General features: G+C 33.5%; 1 pseudogene; it reads right to left on the bottom strand.

Moving 5' to 3' along the window:
* Window positions 1–22,480: 22,480 nt before the first annotated feature.
* Window positions 22,481–22,577, bottom strand: LOC122121108 (annotated as a pseudogene).
* Between the last annotated feature and the right edge of the window lie 276 nt (window positions 22,578–22,853).

The following is a 22,853-nucleotide window of genomic DNA, read 5'->3' as shown; positions in this document are numbered from 1 at the left end:
GAAAAAAGAATCACAGAGTACATTAAAAACAACAACCACAAAGAACACCTTTGTTTCCATATGTAGGAGATCATTTTGCTCATCATCATCTTACACCTAGCTACTGAGCCATTCTGTTCATCTGCTAGGACTATCCTAGATATTTCCTACTTGTTACAAATTAGGGAAACCATGGAATCTCTTTGTTTGTGTCTGGATTATTTTACTTAGTAAGATTTTTCCATTTCCGTATGAATTGGAAGCATAGAATTGCACAGTGGAGATATATATAGATAGATAGATAGATAGATAGATAGATAGATAGATAGATAGATAGATAGATAGATAGATAGATAGATAGATAGATAGATAGATCTCATTTTGTCAATTCGTTCATCTACTGAGAGGCATATTGATTTAAAACATGACAGATGCCACCTCCCCAGATATTATAAAATCATGGTTTTTATGAAGATAGGATTCATGTTGGTACAGGTGTTGGGATATCTGGATGAGTCTAATGTATATCTTGCACTGAATTAGGCAGGAAGATTTCCAATATCGTATGGGTTAAAATGGTAGTGACAAAATATTCCCTTGAGAAAGATATAGGAGGCTGCCAGAAGTATGAATTAGTTCAGATAATTTTGAAGGATTTAGAAATGCAAGCTCAAGTATGTCTCTTTAAATAAAAATTATGTAATTAGAAGGGCAAAAGATGGGAGGGGGAAGAAAATGACTGACAGCAGATCATTGTCCCAAGTTAGAGTATAAAATGCCATAATGTACAACTTCCCAGTTAAAAAGAGAGTAATATACTATGTCCCACTTAATTTAGGTACATGCAAAATATTTACTTGGGTTTTTCCTACTTTAACCCTCCAAAATAAGTGAAGTCTTATAGGAAAAATTATGTTATTTCCATTACTTCAACCTGAACACTAACTGTGATGAGCCCTCTTTTTCTCACTTTGCACTTGGAAAATAGTCCCTAAGTTGATGATGACGTGGCTGATTAGAGTCAGAGTTAGGGACTTCTACTTGTACAATTATCCCAGAAGAGTTTAAAGCAGTTTTTCCCCAAGATATACAACTACTTTTTCTTAAGCTGAAATTATACTTCAGCATTTCCTTGGCACATTCTACTTTGTACCTCTCGCTTTTTTGCACATTCGTTTTGAGTTCATAGTTGCTCTATTTCCATTTCATCTATATAAACTGCTAAGAACATTGTTCAACTACCACTTCTTGTTTGCACAATACCAGTCTATGTATGAAAGTACTTTGTCCCTAATAAGCAATAGGGTAGTTCTCACTCTTTAAGGAGAAAAGTTCCAATTTGTAAACCTATGCCCACATTAGAGGATGTAGAATTTAAAGCATTTTGAGACAAACTGATATTAGAATTGAAAGTCTCCTTAGGTCAATTTCCTTGGAACTCATTAGTTTTCCCATGAGAAATATAAATAGACACAAAATCTAGAGCTAATTAGTAAGTATCCGAATTAACACTAGATCCTAGATGTTGTGTTATTACAAGTCACCATTGTATTATTGTTACATCAGAATTCTTCCCTACTTGCCAATGGGTATGAGAAAATGAAAGAAAGGCATTAAAGCAAAATGTCTTATCTTTTTAGGCATTCAGTCATACTGCTGAGGGTAAAGTCTGAACTCGTCCATTCAATAAAAGATTGAAGTTTATAAAAGCATTCTCTACATATAAGAATTTGTGGCAGGTTGATTGACAGGGTTATTTCACCATGGAGATATCCCTAACAAGAATTAGAGTTAAATAGAGTATATGGCAGTTATGATGTGTCAATGGCTAGTGAGGCATTTTCTATTCTAAAGAAGGATCAATTCGAGGAGTCTTCAGTTGCCACGCCTACTCCGGTGGAGTCTGCTTAGCATGGGAAACCTGCTTTCAGACCTGAGAATGGGGCTTCACAGAGACCTATCTCTAGAACGGGACTTCACTGAAGTCTACCTCAGAGAATGGGGCTTCACAGAGACCTATCTCTGAGAATGGGACTTCACCGAAGTCTACCTCAGAAGATGGGGCTTCAAAGAGGCTGACCTCCTGGAATGGCTGGCAAGCCCCTGGGAAAGATGTGTTTCTGTTCTTGTTTTTCTTTTCTTCACTGTATAGGAGTGCCTATTAATCTTTTACTCTTCCTGGTGCTCATTGTACTTACTCATGCTCAACGTTCCCTTATTCAAGGCTCTTTCTTAAGAGTGTTGACGACTCCAAGATCTGATGAGTGTCTTAAAAATATGACTAACTCACCAGAGTTAAATGCTACCCTGAAAGCCCCTCTTATGGAGGCTAGTAGACAAGTCATAAGTAAATATAAAAGTATTGGGGTTTCATGATGCCATTTCAGCAGAAGGAATTGTTTGTAAGAGATTTACAAGAAGCTTTAGGCACGGCTAGAACAGGAAGAATGTATGGCAATTGCTGGGATAACTTCTTAGGAGAAAGAACTTCCTGTTACTCTCTTTCATTTACTAAGAGACTTGCTAGATCTAGGCCTCTGTGGTGCTTACTATTAAAGAAGGAACAGGAAAGATCTCATGGGATAGTTAAGGCCTCTATAGAAAAAAGTAATGGTTAATTGATGATAAACATCGAAACCCATTGTATTTCTTAAAAATAGATATAAGCTGGAAACAAGTACCTATCAGGCGATCAGCTGGTGACCATCCAAGAATGAAGATCTTGTAACCTTTTGCCCTTTCTCATGGAGACTTTGCTATAAAAGTTTGTTATCCTCTGCATTAAATCGCACTCAGCATCCACTCCTCTTGTGTGTGAGTTGTCTGTTTGCCATCTCCCCACCTATTCCAGTTCCTCCACTAGGTGTCCTCCGTTGTCCCGACAGAGCCGGTCCGCGGCATTCAGTCACATCAGTAATGATGTATGCTCAACCTAATACTTAGTGTTACTTGCCCTACATTTATAATGAATAGGCTGATAAGACATCCAAACATATCTAAAGATATTTCAATAAAATCCCAAACTGATGTGGATAGATGGGCCACACATTGGAACTGTAGGACAAATTATGCTTCTCTGTGTGTAGTTCAATATATAAACTCCTGAATAAACAAAGTCTTCAAAAATATTCACACAATACGTATAAGTAAAGTTCATGACAGTTATATATGTATAATTCTTCTAAGGTCAGGATAAATGCATTGTTTCCCAACATTTAAAATCAACAGGATCTGTTGAATTTATGGATCCATAATAATATGTCTTCATATTCCTATCCCAAAATTTTATCAATATGACTTTGACCAAAACAATGTTCTTATTGAACTTGTCTATGTCCTCTTACTTTTCAAATCCAAATAGCATATTTCTTTCAATATCTTCTTGCAAATTCCTTCCTTTACTTCTGTAAATTTGTGTTTATTAGTTTTTTATTTCCTTATTTATCTCTTTCTTCCAATCTTGTCTACAGTGGTGCCCACATTCTGACACACTTGTGTCAGAATTTCCTTTTCCTTTTCCCTTCAATAGTATCCCCAATTTTATTATTCTTTTTCATATTCATGGTCATGGATATTTTGATGATGTCTAAACAGACCCATCTTTGCATCTAAACTTTAGAACTATCAGATTTTTTCCCCTAAATCTATCATTTCCACCTGTGGTCCTTATAACTAAGAGTAGCACTAACACAGTTGCCAGCCAAACGTGTGGAAGCACATTAGATTTTTAGATTTCTTCTTACCCTTCTACTCCTTCCTATTAGATAAGTTGATCAAGATTTTCTCTTTCTGTAACACAAATGATTTCTATTTTTTGGGTGGGTCGGGTGGTGGGGCCTGAACTCTGGGCCTGGGCGCTTTCTCTCAGTTCTTCATCTCAAGACTAGCACTCTACCACTTGAGCCACATCACTACTTCCGGCTTTTTTTTCTCTGCTTATGTGGTGCTGAGAAATCGAACCCAGGGCCTCATGCATGCAAGGCAAGCGCTCTACCACTGAGCCACCTTCCCAGCCCCTACTCAAATGATTTCTATATACTCCTTTTTATGCACCTGACACCATCCTGTTTCATTTAATCAACACTGTCACCTAGTCCTAAAACAACCATTTCCAAATTATGCTTTTTCCCCATAGTCTTTTCATATTGGTCCTCTCCATCACCAAATTACTCTCTTTGTAAGCACAGAGAGTGAAGAACACAGATACAAATTCTAGTATCATTTACTCACTACATTGACTGTTGGCTTTACATTTCTCATCTATAAATGGATGTAATATACCAGAAATAATGAACAATATATGTGTTGATTTCTAGAGCAAGAAAAAAGAAAAGTGAAGAGTCCTTACATTTTCCAGCTTACCTTACAAATAAGGAAAGAGTCAAATTCAGTTTGTTGGTATAAAGTCACAAATTGTTTCCTGGAGAAATAAAAATAAATTTCACCTCCTGTCTCTAAGGTCTATTTCCTTTTAAGATAACTACAGATATGTAAGTAGTACTGTGTAAAGAGTGTCATGTTTTTTCAGATGTATTGAAAACATACCCTTAATATATCATTGGAAACATTGATTATTGAATAGTATCTATATGAGAATATTTTTGAACTAATCACACTAAGCTGAAAACTACATCTTAGCCCATCAAAATGTGGAAATAATTAAGTTTGTTTATAAGAAATTAATACCACCAAGAAAAGTGTGTATACATTAGAGAGACTTGCAGGAATAACATTAGGGTTTTTATTGTCTCTACCTGTTTATGTGATAGTATTTCTTAATATTTAAACTCTCCTCTTGTTATTCTTATTGTATGTACTCCAACGCTATTTAAGACTATATATTCAATGTGGAAAATACAGCTTCAAAATGTGTAAAGTTTTTTTTTTCCTTTTCAATCACAATATTGTCATTATCAGGGTATACTGTGGTCATCATTATCCTCATCAAAATTATTAGCATCATAAGTGATAACTATTGAAACTCTGATATGTATCTGTGATTTTCCGATTATTTGTCTTTTGATTAATAATTTTAATGTTACCACTGTGCATGCATCCATATTAAAATTTTGAACAAAGAAACAAAATATAACTAAACCATAACAGGTAGCTTGACTATGTGCTTATAACAAATTATAGAATAGATTTTTGAAGTTTTCCAATTTCCTAAGCAGTATGAATTAACTTCCTCTCTCCCCACCACTACACACAAATATTTAAAAGTTTGAACAGAATTATTTCAAGTAATATACTATAAATATTACTACAATATTATGTGTATATCTAAAATTCCCTTAAACGTAATAAACGCTATATTCCATTCAAATATTACTTATTTTATTCTAGGAAACTTTTGGAAAAATACACTGTATATCTTTGAAATAAAAAGGTAAAAAAATAGTAGCATAAAAAGTTTTAGAGGGAGTCTGTCTTCAGAAATATATTTGTATATATATATATAGATAGATAGATAGATATACATATATATATTATGTGTAGAAAGACATACATTTTTAGAGATTATTTGTCATCAGAAATATGTACATATATCTAAATGTATGTGTAGAACGATGCATATTATAGAGAAACAAAAATCTTGAAGCATAATTAAAATTAAAAAATACATTAAACCAAGTGCCAGTGACTCACACCTATAATTCGAGCTATTCTGGGAAATGAGGTCTTAGAATTGTGTTCGAATCTAGCCCAGACAGAAAAGTACTTGTTAGATCCTTATCTCCAATTAACCACTAAAAACAGGAATTAGCTCTATGCCTCAAGATGTAGAGTGCTGGCTTTGAGCACAAAATGGCTTAGGGACAATGCCTAACCTTGCAATCAACATCAAGAACAACAACAAAATATATCACATTAATTTCACAGAAGCATGTTTTACCTGCTGTGAGCATTTTTTAGAAACACGAACACATGCCCATGAAAAATGTTAGGTAAAAAAGTATAGAATATTTATGTCTAGGTTAAAGACATGACTATTTAGATTATTTAAGATATTTAGGTAATGACTCGAAATTAAAAATAATGATAATATATTGGGACTGGTCTTTTATTCTATTTTATGATAGTAATAAAATGATATTTGTAATTATTCTGTAAAATTACTCTTGCTTGGTATTTTAATCATAATAAATGATAAAATTTTAAATGATTTCCATAGGAAAGTATAATTTTAATGGTATTAATTATTTTGTAATTTCAAACAATTAGGAAAATTATTCCAAGGCTGGTTTGCTCTAAGACTATATTTGTTTTCTTATTCTAATTTTCATATATTCGTAGAAATTAAAATTCCAAAAATTCAATGGATGTTGGCATTCAGGATCATCGTCATAGATACTACTAATAATAATAAGTGGAATTGTTTTATTTCATTTGTTTTTGTCACAAATAAACCAAGATGATTATGTCTTTTCACTTTATTGGCTCTTATCCTGAGAATACTTTTTTCTAGCAAAGTAAAGAAAAGCAAATGTATTGAGCAAGTAACATATGGTTATCATAAAATGCAGATGCACAGATTTGTGTTTTCTATCATTTGCTAAAAGTTTCTTCCAGAAAAGGTTATCAATTACATACAAGTGATGTATAATTCCTAGATATTCCAGTTATCACATACATTTTTTGATTGGGTTATCTCTGCATAAACTCAAAAAACAGACAAAAAAACTCAAAAAAAAAAACCAGAAATCACATCTTTTTTTTAGAAGCTGTAGTTTACAAAGAATTTTTAGCCAACACCAAAAACATCTTTTTAAGTATTTTGGATTTTGTGTGAATAATTTTTAACTAGAGTTTTATTTTTTTGCTGATATGAAATTCGCATGCATTATATTATCTCCTTTCATTGTATACATTTTACTGCTTTGGAAGTGAATTGTACAATCATAGCTTTTCCAAGCCTAATTTTTACAAATAGAAATGCTATAAATTTTAGAACAGATATTAAAATAGATATAAAATTGAGTTACCGGAATTTGTCCTGCATACATCTTCTATAGGGTGTCTTTTCAAAATTTGTTTTGGGGAATTATTTCCAGGTTCTCACTCATACTGTTGAAGTGCACTGTCAATGAACTACATACCTGATCCATACAATTTTTTTACATACATAGAATTGTAATGGCTAGAACATATACAATTCTCTTTGACCTTTTGAAGACTTGAAAATGTGCTTGCTAAAATGACTGCAGTATTACACAAACCATTCTACTATGCGGAGCATATCAATTTCTCCACAAATGCGTTACTATATTTTGTGTCATCTTTTTATATTATGGTCATACTAGTGAGTTTTCTTTTTCTTTTTTCTTAGATACTAAATAGGAGCTTAATTCATATGCACCTCCTATTGACTATTAATTTACATATGTTCTTTATAGGAATATCCTGTTCAGGAAAAATTTATACAGAATGAGAAGATATAAAAGTACTTAAGATTCAGGATCATTGTAGTATTAACATTGTAGCATTAACAATTATGTGCCCTCTATCTGTTGGATATGTTCTCACTACTTTCATGGAATTAAGAAAGGTTATCCCTTGGTATTAGTTTATTCTTGCTTTTCTTTAACCACTAGTGCTTTCGTGTCAAATTTTTGGAAACCTTTACTGATCCATTGTCATGAATTTTTACATTTATGTATTGTAGGCTTTTACAACTAACATTTAGTTTGATAATCATTTTTTTATTTTAAATTTTTGTATAAGTTTTGAGGTAGTAGTCTAAGTTCATTCTTTAAAACTAGAGAGTCAGTAGTACCAATACACCCATTTAAGATTCTATTTTTATTTCATTAAGTTATGGCATCCTTTTCAAAATCTATTGACAATAAAACTAAGAATTTATTTTTGATAAATCTGTTACATTCTTCTATGTGTCGGTTCTTTCACTAAAAAACATGGTAATAAGATTCAAATCTAGTATGAGTGCTCAAGCTACACCATTTTACAAGATTGTTCTGACTGACCTGTCTTCCTTGAATTTATATACAAGTTTATTGAGCAGGTGGACCAACATTCTACAGATATCTAGATGTTTGATAGTCACTTATATTTTGCAACTTGTGAAAACACAAGACCCAAGATATTATATAGGGAAAAATGTCTTTAGAAAATGCTTAAAACAACTAAAATTAATTTAGCAATGAGTTAAGATTTAGTTAACACTATAGCATAATAAAGTTGAATGATAACGACTTGAGCTGTACTACAGAGGAGAGTGAGAGGGGATAGAATGAGGGTCCACCTACGAGCTGTATGTCATTGTTATTGTTTTTCAAAAACAGAAAGACTTCAGAGAAGAGAAGGAGGAAAATAATCAGTGTCCTTAATCAAGTTTCTTTTTAATCCACCTAATAGTGTGGACTGAGAGTCAGAGAAGATGGGAAAAATAAAATAGAAAGTAAAGCATTGTATAGACCTCTTACAATGTAAATAAACTGTAATAGGAATATGATAATTAATTTCCAAAGAAATAAAGGAAACAATAGGTAACCTCTAAAGGCAAACAGAATGAAGAGAGAAAAGAAGCAAAGTAAAGCCTTTATCAATAACAAACACAAGAATTTGGAAGTGAAAAAGCAGTGGAAATATTCTAAATACCAATAAAATAACAATAAAAATTGCTAACTTGGATAGAAAATGGATCACATTTTATCATATATAATTTTGAAAAACATACTAGGAATGAAAATTTAAAAGTCATAATTTAAAACACTATTTACATTATAACTACACAGTATAGTTCAGTGGTGAAATCTTGACATAGCATATGTGAAATAATGGTGTGATCTCCCAAGCATTACAAAGTACACACAAAGCATACCTACACAAAATCCACAAAAACATACACACACACATACACACACAACACATACACACATTTGGAATATTTATATTATAATATTAAATATTCGAAATTATCACAAATAATAAAAATATGTTAATATATGTAATCATAATATTGCTCATACTATTTAAACGTTTACTAGAAATCAAATAGTCACAGTATACTTGGATTCTTATAGATTAAGTAAATTGAAAGTTAAGAAAAAGAAGACATGAGAACCTTTGCAAATAAGTTTTAAATAATAAACATGTTGAAACATGTATCCTTTAATTTTGACAAACGATTACTGTTACTGGTGTTTTAACCTCAAGATTTAGAATATGATAACCAGGTGCTCTATATCTCACTATGGGTGGCTATATCTCTAATCATTTCACTCTGGATATTTTTATGATAAGGTCTCATAGTTTCTCAGGCTCTCCCGAATTACAAACCCTATTCGCAGTTCCTACCATAGGTAGAAAATTGAAGCCACAAATCACCATGCCCAGCTCAAACTTTTCTTTAATTCAAGTACAAATATTTCCAAAAAAGTGACCAGGAAATGAAGGCTTTCTGAATATAGTATGTGCTTCTTGAAAATACAGTAATTATTTGTTACCTGGAAAAATATGTTTAGAACTATAAGAAAATCAATTTATTTAAATTCACTAACCATATAAAAATTAAGAAAATAATTTTAAATATTCACATGTTAAATATTTTAAAAGCAACATATATGTGTCTGAATAATTTACATGTGTAAAAATCATGCAAAATTAAATTAACCTACACCTCTGAAAAAAGAATTATCCTAAAGAAACAAGAAAATGAGTAATTAAGAACAAAATTTGAAATATAGAAAATAAAATGAACTGTGCTCTTTAGTTGACTTAAGTAACTGTAATCCCTTTTTACATCAATTTTATAATAAAAAATGCGTGAACAAAGAAAGCAAAAGTACATTTGATCAATAGCAACAACAAAAGCATCAGTAATTTTTTCAGTGTACAAAAAAATCGATGGAGGGGAAAACAATGTTCCTTCCAAAGGAAATGTACTCATTACATTATTTATGTAACTGTAACCCCTCTGTACATTACCTTTACAATAAAATTATACTGAAATTAAAATAAAACAAATATTATAGCAATTAAGAATTCTTAGAAGCCATTAGTTAAAAACTTTATAAAAAACTGCCCCAAGTACCCAAGGAATATACTTTGATGATACCATTTAAATACTTAAACTTCAGCAGAAAAGCAAAATGTTTAAAAACGGTTTAGAAGAGTTTGAAATTTGGTATTGATTTTCCTCCAGCACTGTTCTTTCTGTTAAGGATCGTTTTTGCTATTCCGGGTCTTTTATTGTTCCATGTGAATTTTTGGATTGCTTTTTCTATTTCCTTGAAGAATAAGGTTGGAATATTGATAAGTATCACAGTCAATTTGTAGATAGCGTTGGGAAGTATTGCCATTTTCACGATGTTGATCTTTCCAATCTAGGAACATGAGAGTTTTTGCCACTTTCTAAATCTGTTTTGATTTTCTTTTCCAGGTATTTAAAGTTTTCATCATAGAGGTCCTTCTCGCCTTTGGTTAAGTTAATTCTTAGGTATTTTTATTTATGGGGCTATTACGAATGGAGATGCTTTCCTAATTTCAGACACAATTTTCTCAATGTTGGCATACAGAAAAGCCATTGATTTTTGATGGTTAATTTCATACCCTGCTACTTTGCCCAAGTTTTGAGTCACCTTGAGTAACTTGGGAGTGGAGTCTTTAAATACAAGATCATGTCATCTGCAAAGAGGGAGAGTTTTACTTTTTCTTTCCCTATTTGAATCCCCTTTATGTTTGCATCTTGTCTTATTGCTGTAGATAGGCATTCTAATACTAGATTGAAGAGCAATAGAGAGAGTGGGCATCCTTGTCTCGTTCCTGAGTTTATCGGAAATAGCTTTAGTTTTTCACCATTGAGTATAATGCTTTCTGTAGTTTCTTTCCATCTACTGGATTGGGGTTTATCTTGATGCTCTTTTTCAAGGAGTGTCAGATCTCATTAAATTGTTGGTTTCAGATCTCTCCAATTTTTTGATATAGGAACTCAGATCTATGAAGTTGCCTCTGAATCATGCCTTTGCTGTGTCCCAGAGGAGCAGATAATCTCTGTGACAATTTTTGTTGAATATCATGAACATTTGAACTTCGTTTCTCAGGTCTTCCATGACCCACTGAGGTTTCAAAAGTGTGTTTTTCAACCTCCATGTATTACTGGATTTTCTTTGGTGACTTTTTGTGTTGAGATCTAATTTTATTCCCTTTTGGTCTGAGAGAAGGCAAGATATAAATTCAATGTTTCTGAATTTTGACAAGTTTGTTTGTGACCTAAAATGTGGTGTATTTTGGAAAATGTTCCATGTGCTGCTGAGTAAAAAGTGTATTCTGATGCTGCTGGATGAATATTCGCTAGATGTCTGCTAATCAGTTGATGTATGCACTTGTTTAGATCGGCGGTTTCTATGTTGAGTTTTTGTCGAGTTGATCTATTTAGTGGGGATAGTGGTGTGTTAAAGTCCCCAACAATTAATTTCTTTGGATCTATGTGAGATTTAAAGTAGTATTTCTTGGATAAATTTGGGTGCACTACTGTTTGGCAAATATTTAGAATTTTAATATGCTCCTGTAGGAGAGATCCCTTAATTAGTGTATAGTAACCTTCTTTATCTCTTCTCAATAATTTTAATTTGAAGTCTTTTTATCTGATATTAGGATTGCAACTCATGCCTGTTCATGGGGTCCGTTTGCTTGGTAGATTTTGTTCCAGCCTTTCACTTTCAAAATGTGTTTTTTGGGGGGGCAAGTTGTGATTCCTGAAGGTAGCAGATAGAACATTCTTGCATTTTAAAAAAACTAGACAGTCTATGTCGCTTAATTGGAGAGTTACATCCATTAATATTGAGAGATAGGACTGAAAGGTATTTGGGTGTTCCTGCCATTTTATCCACCTTCTTGGGAGCTACGCCTACTGGGTTCTTCCTATGTTACTTGGATTCGGTTTGCGTGTGGTTTCTTGGCCTTTATTGTGGTCTTGTTGGTTTTCTATGTGTAGGACATCTTTAAGTATCTTTTGTAGAGCTGATTTGGTGGAGATATATTGATTGTTTTTCTTTACTATGGAAGATTTTTATTTTACCTTCAGTTATGAAGGAGAGTTTAGCTGGGTACACTATTCTTGGTTGATAGTTGTTTGTCTTTAGGGCATGGCATACATCATTCCAGGCTCTTCTTGCTTTAATTGTCTCTGTTGAGAAATCTGTGGTGATTCTAATTGGTTTTCCTTTATAGGTGACTGATCTTTTCTCCTTCACAGCTTTAAGGATCTTTTCCTTGGTCTGAATTGATCCTGTGTGGATTATAATGTGACGATGGGATGTCCTGTTCTTGTCTGGTCTATTTGGAATTCTAAAAGCTTCGTGTATCTGAATATGCCTATCTTCTTGCGTGTTGGGAAGTTCTCTATTGGGATCCTCTTAAACAAATTTTCTAGACCATTAATTTCTGTCTCTATGTGCTCCTATACACCCATTTCCCTCAGATAAGGCCTTCTGATGGTGTCTTCCAAGTGTTGAATATATCTATCATATTTCTTGAATTTGTCTTTGATAGTTGTATGTTCTTTCTCTATAATGCCTAGGCTGTCTTCAATGCCGGAGATTCAATCTTCGGCATGGTCTAACCTACTGTCAAGACTTTCTACTTTATTTTTCATTTCTTTTCCTTCTAATTGGTCAGCTTTTATGGCTTCAAATTCTTTGTTGGAGCTTTGTTTTAGATCTTGTATGAAATTCTTTACTTCCTTAATTTGGTGTTCAGTGTTTATTCCCAAAGCACTTAGTTGATGGGTTATGGTTTCCTTGGACTCCCATTCCTTCTATTGGGCTCCATTCAGCATTGCCTTTGTGGGCTCCCTGACTCCTTTCAGGTGTCTGTTTATTGATTCCATGAATGCCTCTATTGATCGTTGTCTATGTTCATCCTGCTCTTGCAATTCTTGTATTACTCTTTGATTAGATTTCTCATGTTCATGCAACTTTTGTAGTTCTCTTTGACTGATCTCAACCTGCTCACACAATACTTTCATTTCTCTTTGAGTCTTCCCATCTTGCTCACACAATTCCAGTATCAATTTTTGAGTAGATTCCTCAAGCCCATGAGCTTCCTGTTTTGATCTTTGGTTTGCCTCCTCTCTCTCCCTATCACGCTCACACTGAGTCCTTTGCAGGGTTTCAATCTTTTCATTCACCATGTTTACAGGAGTGTTTGTAGAGCTTTTTGGGAACTCTCCTCTGGATTATTCATTATCTGTTCTGTCACCTGATTATCTTGAGTGGGCATTGAGATACCCGGACTTGCCATTTTCCTTGTGTTTTTCTTGCTTTTTCTTCCCATTTGGGATGAAAGTAATACCAGTTTTGTGCTAGAACACCATTTTAAGGCAAGCATCAACCAAAGTCCTGTAATTGCATAGTCAAAAGTCTGCAGATACAATCTAGTTCAAGAGATACAGTCTATTCAACATTAAACAACTATTTATTAATGGGCTAAGAATAGCAAAGAAGAATTTGACAAACCAGAAGTTATTATGTTTAGGGAGAAAGGTGGGGAAAAATATGTTTAGAGGGATGTGGAAAGGTAAAAGGAGAGTGAAATTTACCAAGTCCTAATCTCACAGAGGGAAATGGATTGGAAAGAATGATAGGAAAGAGAGAAAAGAAATTAAAAAAGAGACAAAAAAATGAAAAGACAAATATTTAAATGTAAAAAATGAAACTCTTAAAAGTAATGAAAATTTAAAGAAGTAATATTGAGAGATGAACGGGGATAGGATGAGAGGAGGGGAGGGATAGAAAGGAGACCTGAAAAACTAAAAAATAAAAATACTTCCAATATTGTATAGGTGTAAATAAATAATACTGCTATTAAGGAATTTAATCCTAACAGGTTTTGAATTGAGTAATACATTTTTGGATTAAGTATGTACACAATGGGGGATAAAGTCTTATAATCAATGACAGGTATATATGAGGATGAGCAGAACAACAAATAATTCAAGCAGATCAGCACGGGAGTTTTTACCTTCTCCGTTTCCAACCTGGGCCTGTTCATCCCTCCTTAGGCAACCTGGTGTTCCCCCGCTCCCAAGAGGGCACCATATTGATGCCAAACTTAGTGTGCACACCCAATCGGCATAGCGCACTGCAGCCCAGAACTACTGGACTCAAGCGTTCCTCCGGGCTCAGCCTTCTGAGTAGCTGGGATTACAGGTGCGCACCACCACGCCCGGCAAATAATTCATGCAAAAACAACAAAAGATGACAAAGTAAAAAGAATGACAAAGAAGGAACAAAAAAGACCAAAACGTCAGTAGATACTTTTTAAAAAAAAAACCACACACACACATTTTCACCTAAAATAACAGTTATAAGAGTAAGAAAAAAAGATTAAAGAAACAAAAGGAAAAATTAGGAACAACTCAACACATACATTCAAAAGAAACAAAACAACCGAAGAGAACAAAAATTAACTCAGTACTCAAGAACCTTCAGGAAATGCAAAGATTTTTTTTAAAAAAATAGCTATGATAAGCTTCTGAAAATCCTGACTACATGGGAGTCTACTGTTGTGAGGATAGTGGTTAAAGCTCAGACTGGTCAGAATGATCTGTTCACAATGCCGGGCACCTATTATTCTAAATTCCAGGAAGAATAACATGAAGTAGACTGAGCCCACGATCATAAACAAGTAGGAAGCGAGATTCTTTCTGAAAGTTAATCAGGATAATTTAGGGTTGGGGGCATGCCCAAGTGGTAAGAACATCCATTTACGAGACATAAGACACTCAATTCAAATTCTAATATTATGGGTATTAAAGAAAAAAAGCTATGACTTTAAATAATGGGAATAATTGCAGGATTTGAATATTTGAGTGGAGAAAAATCCATGAGAGATAGTTTACCCATGTTGCAATGTTTTCTACTTAAGTGATAATATTATGTGGTACTCCAGACATAACAGAGTTACCTTGCAATTGAGCATGGATGTGCATTTGGATGAAGGAAATACTCTTCACAAGTGTAAATTAAATACTTTTTTGGGGTAGATTTTAGTTCTTGAACTAAGAGCCTGGGTGATATCTCTGAGTCTTTTCTCTCAAGGCTATCACTCTACTACTTTGAGCCACAGTTCCAATTCTGATTTTCTGTTGGTTGTTTGGAGATAAGAGGTTCATGGACTTTCCTGCCCAGGATAGCTTCAAACCATGATTGTCAGATCTCAGCCTCCTGATTAGCCAGGATTCCACGCCTGAGTAGTCCATGTTTCTAATAATTTAGTAAATTCTACAGTTACAGAAGTTATAATTTATCATTATAACCTTTATATGTGTGTATATTTATATCAATGCATACATATAGAAATATTTTAACATATTTTTGTATCTACAGTACATTTATGAAATCATCCTTCATTATAAAATAACATGGAAACAAGTATAATGAGGAGCAAAGAAAAGGGAATTGTCACGTTTCTTGTTGTTGAATGAAATATGAATTGTGAGAATCAGTTTCAGAAAACAATTTAACAAAATGGATAATGGCTTTAATTCCAATCCCTTTATTTGCCCATATTGTACATCCTCACACATGAGTGTCAAAGTCAAACCACATTTTTTTGCCTTTGTATTTAAATCACATGTTATAATTTAGTGGATAGGTGTGAAGTAATCAAATAAAGATTAAAATAATAGTAAGTGAGGCTATGAGTTAGAGCTGAAAATTATTTTAAATATGATAATAGCTAATTAATTCCATATCTCTTACTTTTACTCTATTATCATATCCCTCATTCCATTAGGAAACTACATAGAAGGTTCTTACTAAATCATGTGTAAAATTATGAAAAAATGTATTAAAAGAATATGGGCACAACAGGGCTGTGAAAGTGGCTCAGTAGTAGAGCTCTTGCCTTGCATGCATTAGGCCCTGGGTTTGATTCCTCAGCACCACATAAGCAAAAAGAAGAAACTGGATGTGGCTCTGTGGTTCCAGTGGTAGATCATTAGCCTTGAGCAGAAAAGCTGAGGTACAGAGCCCAGGCCCAGAGTTCAGGCCCCTTGACTGGACAAAAAAAACAACAACAAAGAATATGGGCACAGTGTGGTTTTAGCTGATTGAGAACTGTAGGGGGTAGTGTGTTTTTGAGATCTTGAAAAACAATGTGATGGAGATGATGGAAGGGATGTGCTTATTCTGGAAAATTGGCTAGAGGATTGCTCCCAGAAAAATAGTGGTGAATTCTTCCAAAAGTTACGGTAAAATCACTCTCACAATCATGTTCTCTACTGCACTATTAACCGTAGAGAACTTATGGAAACAGCCCAGAAACCCGTTAGCGGAGGGATGGTTGGAGAAAGTGCTGCACATATACACAATTGGATTGTACCCATCCATTATAAAGACTGTTACAGCAGTTGCAAAGAAATGGATAGATCTAAAATTATGTTAAATAAACGAGGTCAGAGCCAGACACACAAAGGACGCTTATTTGGAAGCCAGAATTTTATGCAAGTTAAACAACAATATTAATCAAAGCATGATATTTGCAGAGGAGTATTTGAAAGGTGTAATTTCTTATAAAATTGAACTTTTAATCCAACAAAATGAATACCAGGAAAATATCACTTGGAAAATGTGAGGGGAAGTCAAAGGGAAGGAATAAAGGGACTTCTGGAAGTAGAGAGTGAAGCCATAATATTCAATGCAGATAGTATGAAACTACAAAAATGAAAGTGGGGTGAGGTTTGGAAGGATGTGAGAAAGTTATGTAAAGATCCATTGTTCTTATAAACTGATTCGTTGAATGGAAAACCTTCATAAAACTATTTAATAAAAATATAATTAAAAACAATGGAGACATCTGATCTTAAACCATGAGTCAACATGATAATTTACTTCTCAGAAATTTTCTTTGCAGGTATTATCCTCATAATGACAAAAAAGTGAACAACGCAATGAATGTCAATACATCTCTTTGCATATCCTAAATAGACACAACATAAAAATCACAGTAAAAATATTAGAATATATCACATGATAAAATAACAAGTACAAAGTATCAAACTCTGATTGTTTTTCCAAGTGCTTTACCTTTGGTATCTAATTTAATCCTTACAATAATCCCATAAAGTGGAACTACTTCTATTTTTAATTCTAAGATGATGATATTTAAGTCTTCAGAGTTGGAATTACTAGTACAACTTTGCACACATAGTAAGTGTTAGCCTGCGGTCCATTCCCACCATATCAAATAACCTCATTCTATTTTATAACTAAATACCAGCACTCAGGCTACTAATTCTAGGAAAATTTCCCAAAATTATTGTGCACACTCTAATAATATTTCACTTCATCTTTCTTAGAAAATAGGTAATTAAGCCGGACACCAGTGGCTCATACCTATAATGCTAGCTACTCAGGAGGCTGAGATCTGAGGATTGAGGTTCAAAGCAGGCTCGGGCAGGACAGACTGTGAGACTCTTATCTCTAATAAACCACTAGTAAGCTGGAAATGGCACTGTGGTCCAAGTGGTAGAGTGCTCGCCTTGAGTGGAAGAGTGCAGGGACAGTACCCAAGCCGAGAGTTCAAACCCCATGACCAACAACAACAACAAAAAGAAAATAAGTAACTGTAATACGAAAATTCCAAGTTCATAATCAATTTATACCTCTCTGGTGAAAGGAACTGCTAAACTATAACATTCTTGGTTTCTAGCTCAAAATAGTAGAAATCATATTTTATTCCTTCACTCAACACTGTACTGCCTGGGGACCCCATCTCTTACCCCATTCTTACTGAAAGAATGACCTGCCCAATTCCTGATGGAAACAGACTGCAGGTCTTTTGGAGCAATCGTTTCCACATTGTAGCTCACCTAAATTGTTTACCATTAGAAGTATTTTCATTGTTTTTTATACCCAACATTTTGAGAGAAATGTACTACTTTAAAATGTTATTAAAATAAGACTGATATAAAAATCACTTTTGACCCCAGATAAATATTTTACCCTTCATATACCCAAAAATGCAGTCTGACCTATCATTAATGGTAGGAACGAGAGGGTAAAAATCATAGACACCAAGACCTAAGTATGAATTTAAGACTCTCCATCTTGTGAATACAATTGGTTTAAAAAGACATCAATACTACTGCATTTTTAAATTCCCTATGATCATGATAATGATTCCCTATGATAATGATAATGATAATGATAAACTATTAACACTTAAAAATAACTCATTTTCTTGGGAGTAGGACACAAAACAAAAGGCTAATCCTAATCATTTTAAGAGAACATTATTTATACTAAAAGTTCACTCATAACTAAAGAGAGTCTAAAACTGACTGAAGTACAGAGACACAAAGGAAATAATTTAAGTGCATCATGTACATTCAATGGACTGTTAATAGAAAACAAAGTTATACTAATAATTAGCTTACCCAATTCACTTACGTTCTTTTATTCTATTCCATTTACTTTCATAAAAACTGGGTTTTCATAAAATGATGCATAAAAAAGCCTATATACCCACTTACATTTACAGATCTTAACAATTTTTATTTCAGAAATTTTATCTCTATAGTCAATGAACTGAAATAAAACTAAAATATTCAAAGGATTTTCAGAAATTGCAAGACTTGCTCTGGGATGTTATGTAAGCCTTATTTGTTAAAATTGCCATAGTTACTCCCACAAAAGAGCCATTAGTAAAGATCCCTGTGCATGTACAAAACGCTTTCAAATATGTCCACAATCTGGACATGACACATGCTTTTTGTTTGTTCATTTTTGAAAGGAATATCTAACAAGCATATCCACAATACTTACTTTCAATCAATAAGATGGGATTTTCAAACGTAATATGGGTTTGATTATCTCTTAGTGAGAATAGATATGATCTTGCAAAGAAAGCGATTTTCAACAGAAATCCGGAAAGAGTTTATCCAATTTGTGTTTTACAGGACTAACGAGAGAGTAATATCTGTTTGGTAAAGTCGGTCCAAATCACTCCATGAGTGTATTTTAAAAGTATAAACAATTTAAGAAGTCAAATACATATTTTGTACTGACAATGATTTTACAGCAATAACTTACTACCTAATTATGTCTGTATCTTCTTACCTAACATACAATAAGAGCTAAAAGCAGTATCTTTATCTAACTTAATGTTGTAAATGCTTTGATTATGATGACGTTATTATTAGACAAATAATATGTACAGACGGGTGGTTCCACTGAAATGACATGACAGAAGACTGATAAATAAAAACATTGCAACACAGTTAGCTCTTTTCAGCCTCTCCCTGTCCACATTGGCAAGCAACATTGCAACAGCACACACACACATATACACATACACACATGTTCGCACATGTATACACACATATACATGCATGCTAAATTCAGGGTTTATTGTACAAAAAGGTTCAAATAAAATATTAGTGATTAGGACAAATGATAACATGCCTTATTACAAAATAATACATAAACCATCACCACGCATGTTACATTTTATCTGCCTCTCCACATGTGACCACTTAATTTATTTTTAATTAATTAATTGCCTTATTAATTAATTCGTTTGTTTGGTGCAAATACTAGGGCTTGAACTCAGGACCTGGCTTTGTCCCAGTATTTATTTTTTGTTTCAGTTTTCTCAAGGCTAGCATTTTACTGCTTGTACCACAGCTCCATTTCTAGCTTTTGCTGGTTACCTCCAAATCAGAATCTAATGGACTTTTTATTCCTTGGTCTGCTTTCAAACCACAATCCACACATTTCATCTTTCTGATTAACTACTACTAAAGACATAAGCCATGAGTGTGGCTTCTACTTTTTCCTCTATAGGTATCTAATGAACATACTTAGATATTAATTTAAAAATGAGAGTATAGAAGCAAGGTGTACAGTGATGATACTGTCCTGTCAGAAATACAAGTTAGTAATGTAAATTTATTCTTAAGACCATACACAAAAAATACCATGATATAGTGTAAGAGAACTCACCATTGAACATATGAGCGTTAAGAATTTTCTAATAGATCCATTATATATTGGTACCCAACATTAGAAAAATGCATGAGGCATTAGTAAAATAGAAGTCCTTTGCATGACTACATACATTCCTTGTTTTTTTAAAAGACATTTGCTTTCATCTAAAAAGTAGGCCTGTCTATAGTCTTCATGTGATGTTGATGATTGAAAGTGATGAGGTCAAAATGTATTAGTAGTCCTTAACTATCAATTCACATTTTTTTCTTGGAGAATATAATGATCAAATCAGTAGTTCAGAATCAGCAAGCAATAGTTCAGAACCATGCTTCCAGTGCAAGTGGATCATGAGTAAGAAATCCTCAATGCCAATTTCCACAAAGTTTTGTCACAGATACCATCTCCCTGACTTCTCTAGCTGCTTTACTACCCTCCTATTCCTTCATTGTACAGGAAAAGCGTGATTCAACTGATTTCAGTCAGATCTGTTACTAGAATTATCAAGGATTTAGTTGATTTTCTGTAATTTGATCAAAGTTATGTCTCTTTATGTAGGCTACTAAGAATGTATTTACTAACTTCAAGTAATTACATGAATTCTATTTACATCTTTTTTAAAAAATAAAATTTTGTTTGCTCTATAAATTGATCAGAGGCATAGATTTTGTGGCTAGCTAGGTCACTGCACATCTGTCTCTCTCTCCCTTTCTTGGTTCTCATGGATAATATGATTGTTCCATAATTATCCTAATTTATTTTGCGTTTGTATTTTTGGTTGCATCATTTCACTTTTTGCTTTGCCATTTCCCAAAACATTTATATAGAGGGCATTAGATCCTATTTTCTCATTCCTAGAATAAGTTGCACATGAAGACATCACTGGTCCTCATTTTCAGTGTGTATGTTTGAATACGGAGGAACATCTTTCCTCTGCTCTCCATAAATTCCCTACTCTCCAGTTAGAATAATTTTGAATAGTAAAATTGGAAAAAGAGAAAACAAATAATGGTGAATAAACAGATGCAGAAAATTCAACGAATATTTCTGACCAGTTCAAACAATATGAACTATTAGGGAAATACATGGACACCTCATTCTCACTGGCACTCAAAGTCTCTGGTTAGAAAATTCTTAGGAATATGAGGAACAACATGAAAAAGTAAGGAATGCTATCAACTGCAAGAAAAAAATGGAGAAGGATCCAAGCAAGTTTCTTCATTAGGCTGCCAAAAATATTCGGCTTACTACAGTGCGGATACTTCTTTCCCAAAAGGCCACTCATGTGAATAGTAGGGATGACGATGAGTATACCCCTCTTCATCGAGAAGCCTACAGTGGACACTTAGGCATTGTCAGTGAGTTGGTGTCTCAAGTGGCACATGCAATAACTGTAGATGACTGGACACCCCTGCATAGTGCATATACGTGGAATAATACCAGAGTGGCTTCTTTCCTACTTCATCATGATACAGATACCAATGCCCAAACTGAAGGCCTTTTGACACCCTCACATCTTGCTGCTGAGAATTGAGATAGCAAAGATACACTGGATCTCCTTCTTTTGAACCATTACATAAAACCAGGCCTGAAGAACAACATAGAAGAAACTGCATTTGATATTGCCAAAAAGATAAGTATGTATCATTACCTCTATGAAGTTTTGGAAGGATGCACAAATTGTTCACCTAAGTCCTAAGAGCAATATCTTTTTTTATTTTTTGGTCGGTCATGGGGCTTGAACCCTGGGCCTGGGAGCTATCCCTATGCTTTTCAGCTCAAGATGAGTGCTCTACCACTTGAGCCAGAGCTCCACTTCCAGTTTTCTAGTGGATTATTGGAGATAAGAGTACCACAGACTTTCCTTCCCAGGCTGGCTTTGAACCATGATCCTCGGATCTCAGCCTCCTGTGTAGCTAGGGTTTATAGGCATGAGCCACCAGTGCCTGGCAACACCAATATTTTACTGTAAAAATTCATGGATTCCACAGAATTCTTCCAAGTGAATTGCCTGCATTGGATGTCAAAATGTATTCAATAGTTTTTGTATACATGTACAATGATTTCTTCAGGGTTTGTGATTTTTTAATCAGAAATAATTTTAACTTACCTGTTGAAATGAGTAGTACAGAAGATAAAATATTTCTGGTGCTTGCATGAAAATGTATATTTTAAAATATTCTATATTCTATGTTTGCATAATGTTCATAATTTATTTTATTTTCTCCTAGATATACTTTGAATTCTACATTATTTTATAATATATAGGTTCATTAACATGTCATTTCCGATTGCATTCCACATAGAAACAGTTTTATTCCTTTTTTTTTCTAGGTCTTAATATTATTTTTCTTTGGGATAAAATGACAATGTTGTCTAATTTGAAAATTTTTGTAAAGTTTATGTTATGTAAACGCCTATCTGAGGTGAAGATTTAATACACTGATGTCAAACTAAATTTAATTATATGAATTGTGTGTATTGTTATACTTGTAATTTTGTAATCAACTTTTTAATAACTGTTTTTCATTTCTTGCATCTGAAGAATGAAAAATATGGAATACTTCTCAAATTTTCATATTATCCTTGTGCAAGTGCCATGTTAATATCTGTATTGTAATTTGAGTATACATGCTGCTGAAGCATGTAGTATCCTCTAAATTATGTAGTTAATGAAGCAATCTTTATACAGGCTTATACCTATGGGTGCCTACTTGTAACAAGGAAACCTTATTGTTCCTAACAATGCTATCGGTCTTATTTCCCTAAAATTCTGTGAATAGTGGAAAAAATTATATTGATCAGTTGATTACTCACATTTGCAAATTTTTTTGTGAATGACTATCTTAAGTCTTTTGATTTGGAATTTGATCGTACTCTCAATTATTTATAGATAGGTCCAAAAGTGATGGCTTTTTCAAG

This window comes from Dipodomys spectabilis, unplaced genomic scaffold, assembly GCF_019054845.1.
Source record: "Dipodomys spectabilis isolate Male_0828 unplaced genomic scaffold, ASM1905484v1 ptg000183l, whole genome shotgun sequence".
NCBI lineage: Eukaryota > Metazoa > Chordata > Mammalia > Rodentia > Heteromyidae > Dipodomys > Dipodomys spectabilis.
Note: the sequence above shows the minus strand (reverse complement) of the source record. Positions and strands in the feature narration are given on the sequence as shown.